Genomic DNA, 10,346 nt, shown 5'->3' with positions numbered 1-10,346 from the left:
TAAAAACATCCTTGAAACAAATGACAATCCATTGTTGTGAAAACACAACAATCCAAAATCTATGGGACACAGTGAAAGCAGTTCTGAGAGGGAAGTTTATAGCTCTACAGGCCTACCTCAAAATAAACAAGGAAAAATGTTAATAAATTATCTAACTCTACAACATAAAGAATTAGAGAGTAGCAAGGAAAGCCCAGAGTGAACAGAAGGAAAGAGATAATAGAGACCAAAACAAAAATAAATGACTTAGAGACCAAATATATATGGCCAATGAAACCAAGAGCTGGTTCTTTGAAAGAATAAACAAAATTGATGAAAATCTAGGCGGCTCACCAAGGAACAAAGAGATAGGACCTAGATAAACAAAATCAGAAATGAAAGAGGCAAAATAACAACAGACCCCACAGAAATACAAAGGATTGTTAAAAAAATACTATGAAAAACTAGACAACCTAGAGGAAATGGACATATTTCTAGAAAAATAAGACCTTCCAAAACTCAACCAAGAAGAATCAAAAAATCTCAACAGGCTGATAACTAAGGAGGAAATTGACCTGTACTCAGAAAACTATAGAACATTGAAAAAATAGATAAAGACATAAATAGATAGAAGAACACACTTTGTTCATGGATTGGTAGAATCAACACCATTAAAATGTCCATACTATTCAAAGCAATCTATAGATTCAATGCAATCCCCATTAAAATACCAACAGCATATTTTGCAACCTAGAGAAAACAACAATTCATATAGAATTAAGAAAACTCCAAATAGCCACAGCGATCCTGAGAAAGAAGAGCAAAGTGGGTGGGATCTCAATACCAGATATCAAGCTACATTACAAAGCCACTGTTCTCAGAGCTGCCCAGTACTGGCAGAAGAACAGACATATAGAACAATGGAATAGAATAGAGAACCCAGAATTCTACCCAAGCCAGTATGCTCAATTAATATTTGACAAAAGATGCAAGAGCATACAATGGAATCAATACAGTCTCTTCAATAAATGGTGTTGGGAAAATTGAACTGATACATGTAAAAAAATGAAACTAGACCACCAACGTACACCGTACCCAAAAATAAACTGAAAATGGATAAAGGACTGAAATGTAAGATGGGAAACCATAAAAATCTTAGAGGAATCTACAGGCAGCAAGATCTCAGACATATGCCGTGATTTTTGATAAAAACCATCAGCAAAGTGGGAATAGAGGAATCATAGCTCAACATAATAAAAGCAGTGTCTTCACCAATACAGATCCTAGGGCAATGGAAACTAATAAGGGAATAAACAAATGGGACTACATCAATATAAAAACCTTCTGCACATCAAATGAAACCATCAACAAAACAATAAAAATGCCCACTGCATGGGAGAATATAGTTGCCAATGTTATTTCAGATAAGGGTTTAATCTCCAAAGTTTACAGGAAGTCATGCAACTTAACAAAAGGAAGATAAACAATCCAATCAAAAAATGGGGAACGGACCTAAATACAGTCAATCCTTGGGTTATGTAGGTCTCGACTTACCGTTTTGTGGTTAGTCTTCATCTCCCATTTATTTATAAAAAAATGTTTCGTCATTTCGATGTATGTACATATGTGCTTTATGTTTTTTATTATTTATTTACCACAAGTAAAGGTCAGGATTTGCCGGGCTGAGGTAACCCTCCCACCCAAATACATGAATTTTTGTGCACTAGGCCTCTAGTCCTATATAATATAAGCCTAATATACAAATTGTTTCCTCGACTAGAGTTTGGCTGGGAGTTTGACAGCTTAACCAGTCTCTATGACATGCACTGACCACCAATGGGCAGACGCTCAGACCAGTAACTTAGCTTGCTGCAGGCGCTGGTGGGTTGGACTGGAAAGTGAGGTGTGAGGAGAGAGCTGTCAGGAAGCTCCCAGGGTTTGGCCGCTGGATGCATGAGGATGGCAGTGGGAGCCAGGAGGGATGGAGTGGGAGGGGAGGCTGCTACACTTGATTCAAGAGCCCTCTGCAGCCTGTGGCATTCTCAGTGCACGATTTATAATATTCAGAGATGCTTATTTTTATTTGTTAAGTTTCACTAACTACTCCAGGAGAGTGGGTAGCACCATTACAGGGGGCAGGCCAGGCATACCTGCCCAAAGCCAAGGTGCAGCTTCGGGCCCCTGGAATGCAACAGAGAGAGGGGTGGGGCTGTCAGAGAAACTGAGTCCAAAACTTGAAGTGGAGGCATCAAGGGGTGGAGGGTGATAGTTGTGCAGGGGTCTAGAAAAGCTAATGGGTGGGGGCAGCTGAGGAGCTCAATGCCTCTCTCATGGGACAAGCACCACATCTCTCCCTCCTCCTCCCGGTGACTTGTCACCCCAGCTCTTCTCCAAAGCTTGGGCTTGCCCCACACAGCTCTCCACCACTGCACACCCCACACTGCTTTGCCTGCCCCACGCCACTCTACACAACCCCCCTCAATTCCCACACAGCCTTTGGAGAGCTCCACTCCCAGAGGAGAAAGTGGGAGGCTGTAGACAGGAGGTCACATGAGGAGGGGTCAGAGCAGGGCCCACCAAGTTAGATGGAGGGGAAGGAGAGAAACCCCACAGGACTGGGGGCAGAGACAGGCGGGGAAGGAGGGCCATGTGGAAGCTTTGCCCTTGGTTGAAGTAGAAATCCTGACCCCATTTTACAGACCCTAGCAGAGTGTGTGTGTGGGGAGGGTCAAAGACAAAAGAGGGTTTGAGGGGACTGGATGGAGAGCAGCAACATTTGATTAATGGCCTATTTATTATTTTTGTTAATATATTTTTTTTGATTTCAGAGAGGAAGGCAGAGAGAGAGAGAGAGAGAGAGAGAGAGAGAGAGAGAGAGAGAGAGAGAGAAACATCAATGATGAGAGAGAATCGATCTGCCTCCCACACACCACCTCCTGGGGATTAAGCCTGCAACCCAGGAATGTGCTCTTGACTGGAATCAAACCCAGGACCCTTCAGTCCACAGGATGTGGTTCTATTCACTGAGGCAAACCATCTAGGGAAACTCATGGCCTATTTAAAACCACTGAAGTAGGCTGAGGAGGAGTCTTACCATGATGGTGTTACCTGATAATGAGGGTGTCTCTCCTTATGTTGGAGTAATTGGAACTGCAGCTAAGTTAAGACACATTCATGGAGCCTGCAAAGGGTTTACACACACACAATTCAATTTACTTCATGTGGCAGCTGATGATGGTGAGCAGAGCCTTGGAAAGACATGCGGTCTCCAAGACCAGGGGCAGGAGAAAGTGCATGCGGGGCATTCCGCACCTTGAGTTACTATCTATTCCTATATAATAAAGATGTAATATGCAAATTAACCCTCACACCCTCACAAGACCAGGCCAGCAGGGGGGATAGTGAGGGACAACCAAACAACTGAACAAGCAGTCGCATGGTGTGACCAGGTCGGCAGGGGGGTTAGTGAGGGATGACCAAATAAATAAACAGCAGGCTGCGTTGGGCGACAAGGCCAGTGGGGGAGGAGGCATCAGTGGTGACCAGGCTGGCAGGGGGCACAGTTGGGGGCAACCAGGCCAGCATGGGGGCAGTTGGGGGTGGCCAGGCCGGCAGTAGGAGGCATTTAGGGGCAACCAGGCAGGCAGGCATATGAGCGATTAGGAGCCAGAGGTCCAAGATTGTGAAAGGGATCCCAGATTGGAGAGGGTGCAGGCTGGGCTGAGGGGACCCCCCCTCCCTTGCATGAATTTTGTGCACTGGGATTCCAGTCTTATCTAATAATAGAGAAACATGGTAATTAACAGTAACTTCGCTACCCTTCCCATTGGCTAATCAGCAAGATATGCAAATTAACTGCCAACCAATATGGCAGCCGGCAGCCTGACAGCTGAAGCAAACAGGAGGCTTGCTTCAGTGAAGGAGGAAGCCAACGTTCCCCGCCTGCTGCTGCCAGCCTCTGAGCTTGCACTCTAAGAAACAATGTTGCAATTATAGAAGCTAAAAAATCCCCAGAAACCTGATTTCAGGTGTCAGAGCTGGAGCGAGCAGGACCGCAAAAGTGTTACAATTATAGAACCCAAACAAACCCAGATAAATGCTTTCAGCAGCCAAGGTCTCAGAGCTGGAGCCAAGCCTCCGAGCTAAAGCCGGCTCTCAGCTCCAGTGACAGCCATAGCAGGTAAATAAATCCCAGAATTAAAAAAAGAAAAGAAAAAAAGGAGAGGTTTGGAGCTTCAGTCACCTGCCAGTCTGAAAATGGCCCTCAGCCCCTCACCCAGACTGGCCAGGCACCCCATTGGGGACCCCCACCCTGAACGGGGTGTGACCAGCTGAAAACAGCCATCATCTGCTCATCCAGGCTGACCAGGCACCCAAGCAGGACCCTCACCCTGATCCAGGACACCCTTCAGGACAAACCAGCTGGCCCCCACCCATGTACCAGGCCTCTATCCTATATAGTAAAAGGGTAATATGCCTCCCAGCACCAGGATCAGCGGAGCCACGAGGCCTCCTGGCACCGGGATCAGCGTGACAGGGGGCAGCGCCCAAACCCCCTGATTGCTGTGTGGCTCTGTGTGTGACAGGAGGCGGGACCACAACCTCCCTATCCGCCCTGCTCTGTTTGTGACAGGGGAAGGCGCCCCAACCTCCTGATCAACCCTGCTCTGTGCCTGATTGGGGGAGCTCCCCAAACCCCTGATCGCCCTGCAGCTCTGTGTGTGACAGGGTGCGGCACCCCAACCCTCTGATCGGCCCTGCTCTGTGTGTGACAGGGTGTGGCGCCCCAACCTCCTGATCGGTCCTGCCCTGAGTGTAACAGAGTGTGGCGCCCCAACTCCCCTATCAGCCCTACTCTGTGTGTGACAGAAGAGAGCTCTCCAAACCCCTGATCGACCCTGCTCTGTGCGTGACAGGTTACGGAGCCCCAACCCCCTGATGGGCCTGCTCTGTGCGTGACAGGGGGGAGCTCCCCAACCCCATGACTGGCCCTGCTCTGTGCATGACAGGGGGTGGCGCCGCAACCTCCCCATTGACCCTGCCTTGAGTGTGACAGGAGGCGGTGCCCCAACCCCCCAATCATACCTACCCTGAGCGTGACTGAGGGTGGCATTGCAACCTCCTGATTCGCCCTGCTCTGTGCATGACAGGGGACAGCAACCCAACTCCCTAATCAGCCCTGCTCTGAGCCTGACCAGGGGCTGCACCTAGGGATTGGGCCTGCCCTCTGCCACCTGGGAGCAGGCCTAAGCCAGCAGGTTGTTATCTCCCGAGGGGTCCCAGATTGCGAGAGGGCACAGGCCGGGCTGAGGGACCCCCCTCCCCCCCAAGTGCACAAATTTTTGTGCACAGGGCCTCTAGTATATATATAAAGCCTAATATGCTAAGTGTCGGACTGTGCAGTTGGCCGACTAGTCACTATGACATGTGCTGACCACCAGGGGGCAGATGCTTGGACCACTAGGTTAATTTGCAGCTTGAGTCCCGCCAATTAGGACTGGGTGAGATTAGGCCAGACAGGCCCTGGAGCCCTCCCTTGGTCTCTCTCCAGCTACTGGCCCCAATCAGAAGTGGGTGAGAGAGCCCTGATCAGCCCCAATCATTGGACAGGCAGAGGGACCCCAACCATGCATGGATTCATGCAGTGTTGAGTAAGCGTGGTGAAAGTGGACATCCTTTTCTTATTCCTCTTGTTAAGGGAAACACTTTTAGTTTTTGTCCATTCAGTATTATGTTGTGTGTAGTTTTGTTATATATGGCCTATATTATGTTGAGATATGATCTCTCTATTTCCACTCTTTTGAGAGTTTTTATCAAAAAAGAGTGCTTGATTTTATCAAATCCTTTTTCTGCATCTATTGATATGATCATGTGGTATTTATTTTTCAATTTATTTATGTGATGTATCACACTTATTGATTTGCAAATATTGTGCCAGCCTTATAACCTTGGAATAAATCCCACTTTATCATGGTATATGATCTCTAATAATAAAAGCATAATGTGCTAATTGGACTGGACAGCTGAACAACCTTCCTCGCATCCTTCTAGATGGCCTTCTGGACGAAGCCAGGACTGTGAGGCCTAGGCAAGCCAAGGCAGCTGCAAGGGCCAAGCCCCTTGCACAAATTTTGTGCTTGGGTCTCTAGCCTTTTCAAAATATTGTTGGATCTGATATGCTAATATTTTGCTGAGGATTTATTTTTTATTTATTTCATTTATTAATACTTATTGTTGAGATTATTACAGATGCCCATCTTTTTTCCCCCCATAGTTTACCTCCACCCAGTTCCCACCCTACTCCAGGCCCTCGCCATCCTATTGTCTGTGTCCATAGGTAATGCATATAAGATCTTTGTCTAATCTCTTCCCACCATCCCTCCAAATCCCCTTGCCTATAAGAATTGTCAGTCTGTCCCATTTCCATGCCTCTAATTCTATGCCATTCACCAGTTTAATTTGTTCAGCAGATTTTTTATTCATTTGATTTTTAGATTCAATTGTTGATAGATGTATCTTTGTTGTCACTTTGATGCTCATATTTTTTATCTTTACCCTTTCCTTCTTCTTCCTCTTCTTTTTTTTTTTAAATACATTTTATTGATTTTTTACAGAGAGGAAGGGAGAGAGATAGAGAGTTAGAAACATCGATGAGAGAGAAACATCGATCAGCTGCCTCCTGCCCACAACCCAGGCACATGCCCTTGACCGGAATCGAACCTGGGACCCTCCAGTCCGCAGGCCGACGCTATCCACTGAGCCAAACCGGTTTTGGCTTCTTCCTCTTCTTAAAGAATACCCTTCAGCATTTCATATAATACTAGTTTGGTGGTGATAAACTCTTTTAGCTTATTCTTGACTGAAGCTCTTTATCTGACCTTCAATTCGAAATGATAGCTTTGCTGGGTAAACTTGGTCATAGGTTCTTGCTATTCATCACTTTAAATATTTCTTGCTTCTCCCTCTGGCCTGCATAGTTTCTGTTGAGAAATCAGCTGAGTCATATGGGCACCCCTTGTAGGTAATTAACTTGCTGCTTTTAAGATTATCTCTTAATCTATAGCCTTGGCATTTTAATTATCATGTATCTTGATGTGGTCTTCTTTGGATTCCTCTTCTTTTGGGTTCTCTGAGCTTCCTGGACTTGAAAGTCTGCTTCTTTCACCAGGTAGGGGAAGTTTTCTGCCATTATTTCTTCAAATAAGTTTTCAATATCTTGCTCTCCCTTTCATCTTCTGGCACCCCCATAATTTGGATATTGGTGCACTTAAAGTTGTCCCAGAGGCTCCTTACTCTATCTTCATATTTTTTAATTCTTTTTTCTACAGCCACTTGGCCTGGAGGTCAAACCCTCCCTGGTATTAGCTACAACAATCAAGGCTTAACTACAAGACTGCGCACAAAGACCACTAGGGGGTGCACCAAGAAAGCATAACAAAATGCGGAGACAAAGAAACAGGACAAAATTGTCAATGGAAGCTATAGAGTTCAGAACCACACTTTTAAGGTCTCTCAAGAACTGTTTAGAAGCCGCCGATAAACTTAATGAGATCTACAAGAAAACTAATGAGACCCTCGTTGTTATGATGGGGAACCAACTAGAAATTAAGCATACATGGACTGAAATAACGAATATTATACAGACTCCCGACAGCAGACCAGAGGAGCGCAAGAATCAAGTCAATGATTTGAAATGCGAGGAAGCAAAATACACCCAACCGGAGGGGCGGAATGAAAAAAGAATCCAAAAATGCGAGGATAGTGTAAGGAGCCTCTGGGACAGCTTCAAGCGTACCAACATCAGAATTATAGGGGTGCCAGAAGATGAGAGAGACCAAGATATTGAAAACCTATTTGAAGAAATAATGACAGAAAACTACCCCCACCTGGTGAAAGAAATGGACTTACAGGTCCAAGAAGCGTGGAGAACCCCAAACAAAAGGAATCCAAAGAGGACCAAGACACATCATAATTAAAATGCCAAGAGCAAAAGACAAAGAGATAATCTTAAAAGCAGCAAGAGAAAGAAACTCAGTTACCTACAAGGGAATACCCATACGACTGTCAGCTCATTTCTCAACAGAAACTTTGCAGGCCAGAAGGGAGTGGCAAGAAATATTCAAAGTGATGAATACCAAGAACCTACAACCAAGATTACTTTATCCAGCAAAGCTATCATTCAGAACTGAAGGTCAGATAAAGAGCTTCACAGATAAGGAAAAGCTAAAGGAGTTCATCACCACCAAACCAGGATTATATGAAATGCTGAAAGGTATCCTTTAAGAAGAGGAAGAGGAAGAAAAAGGTAAAGATACAAATTATGAACAACAAATATGCATCTATCAACAAGTGAATCTAAGAATCAAGTGAATAAATATTCTGATGAACAGAATGAACTGGTGATTATAATAGAATCAGGGACATAGAAAGGGAATGGACTGACCATTCTTGGGAGGGAAAGGGGTGTGGGAGATGCGGGAAGAGACTGGACAGAAATCGTGCACCTATAGATGAGGACAGTGGGTGGGGAGTGAGGGAGGAGGGTGGGGCGGGAACTGGGAGGAGGGGAGTTATGGGGGAAAAAAGCGGAACAAATGTAATAATCTGAACAATAAAGATTTAATAAATAAATAAATAAATAAATAAATAATTCTTTTTTTTTTTTTTTTTTTTTGCTCTTCTGGTTGGGTGTTTTTTGTTTCCTCATGTTTCAAATCATTGATTTGATTCTTCGGATTCACTAGTCTACTGTTGAATACCTGTATATTATTTTTTATTTCAGTGTATGGTCCTTTTCAATTTTCTTGGCATTCTCCCTAAGATCCCTGTAAGTATCACCAAGTTCTGCTGGGATCCAACCCCAGCAGGTCCAGGGGTTCTCAAAGGCGTAGACGAAGTCGGCGAAGAAGGAAGGACACAGAGACAGTGTTCAGTTGATCAGCAGCCTAGCCAGGATCTCCAGCCAGGATCTACAGCCAACTTCTGGTCTGGATCTCCAGAGAGGTTCTGCTGTTTATTGTCTTGTTACATCCGTATTTATACCAGTTGATTTTAATCCTGTCAATTTCTATTACAAAGGTTAGGGTGTTTCTTATCTCCATTCCAGGGAGTAAAGATTATGTAGCTTAAGCATGATTGTTTGTAGTTAAAGTGATTAACTACCCGCCCGGCACTTAGTTGAGGAGTTTCATCCCCTCCCTAACTTCAGGGAAAAATCCCTACCTGGGGAAACAACCTGTCTTGGAGAGGTGACCTTGGTTAAAACACACAGCGCTAAGGGGAGCAAACATATTAAGAACAGTATGCTATGTACGCCAGGTCCCTTGAAACATATGCTGTGCAGATGTTTCTATCCTGTAGCGACTGTGTCAAGCAGCAAGGATGGACCGGCTTCCGGCAAATTCCCCCTTTCTTGTTTTTCAAATGATAGCACATGCAAATCACTGGCCACCTCTCAGATTGGGCCATTTAAAACTCGGAAGAAGACTGGCAAGCAATGACAGTGAGCATAACTATAAACATAGTGGATGGAGTGCACAAGGAGCCCCATTCCTGTAGAAGGTTGCCGGCCTCTTCAGTCAAGGGATTTCAGCTGTCTTCAAGTTGTTGTTTTGATTGTCTTTGTTGGTCTGGCTAGCGGGCGGCGTCACTGGCGACGGGCTTCCCGAAGCATCAGCGAGTTGAAGGGCTGCATCAAAGCGTCCATCAGGGCCGTGGTTGATGGTGGTGTCGGTGTCCGAGGAGGAGTAAGCTGTGCCCTCTGGGTCAGCTGATATGGAAGATGGAGGGCAATAGAGAGAAAAAGAAGAGAAAGCAAAAGAACTACAAGGCATGGAAGTGTTTAGAAAAAAGAGGGAGAAGACAGGGAAGAAGGCAGCATCCTGACACAGCCCTTTCCTTCAGCTGACCCTTTCCCCGTGGTCCAAGGTAGAAATGGGAAACAAGTCCTGTTGCAGTGAGAGGGCAGCTGCTGTCAGCCAGTCTCTGTCTTTACCTGGGTCCCGATCTGAGCTGGGTGTGGGAAGCAGGAAGCAGCCATGGCGACAGGAGACCTTCCTCAGAAGGGGCGAGTGTTCAAGCCCCTGAACCATTGGGGGGGTGAGGATCTGTGCCCCACCTCTGTTGAACCCCAAGTTCTCTCCTACTGGCCCTCCGAACTGTGCCTGTCTTAGGTTGCCTCACCCCATGGGGTCTTACCCGTCTTTGACTACCAGCCATCTCTGGGCCAAGTAAGGTGATGTGAGGTTCAGTTCTGTCTCCTTGGTAGCCTATGTCCCTCTGGCCTCCATGCCCAGCAACTGCCTTGGGATCCCCTTGCCTGCTGGTGGGGCCCCGACATTGATCACATATCTTGGGGAACCCGGGTT

Source organism: Myotis nattereri (genome assembly GCF_964212035.1).
Source record: "Myotis nattereri genome assembly, chromosome: Y".
NCBI classification, from domain to species: domain Eukaryota; kingdom Metazoa; phylum Chordata; class Mammalia; order Chiroptera; family Vespertilionidae; genus Myotis; species Myotis nattereri.
This window is presented reverse-complemented; position numbering follows the sequence as displayed.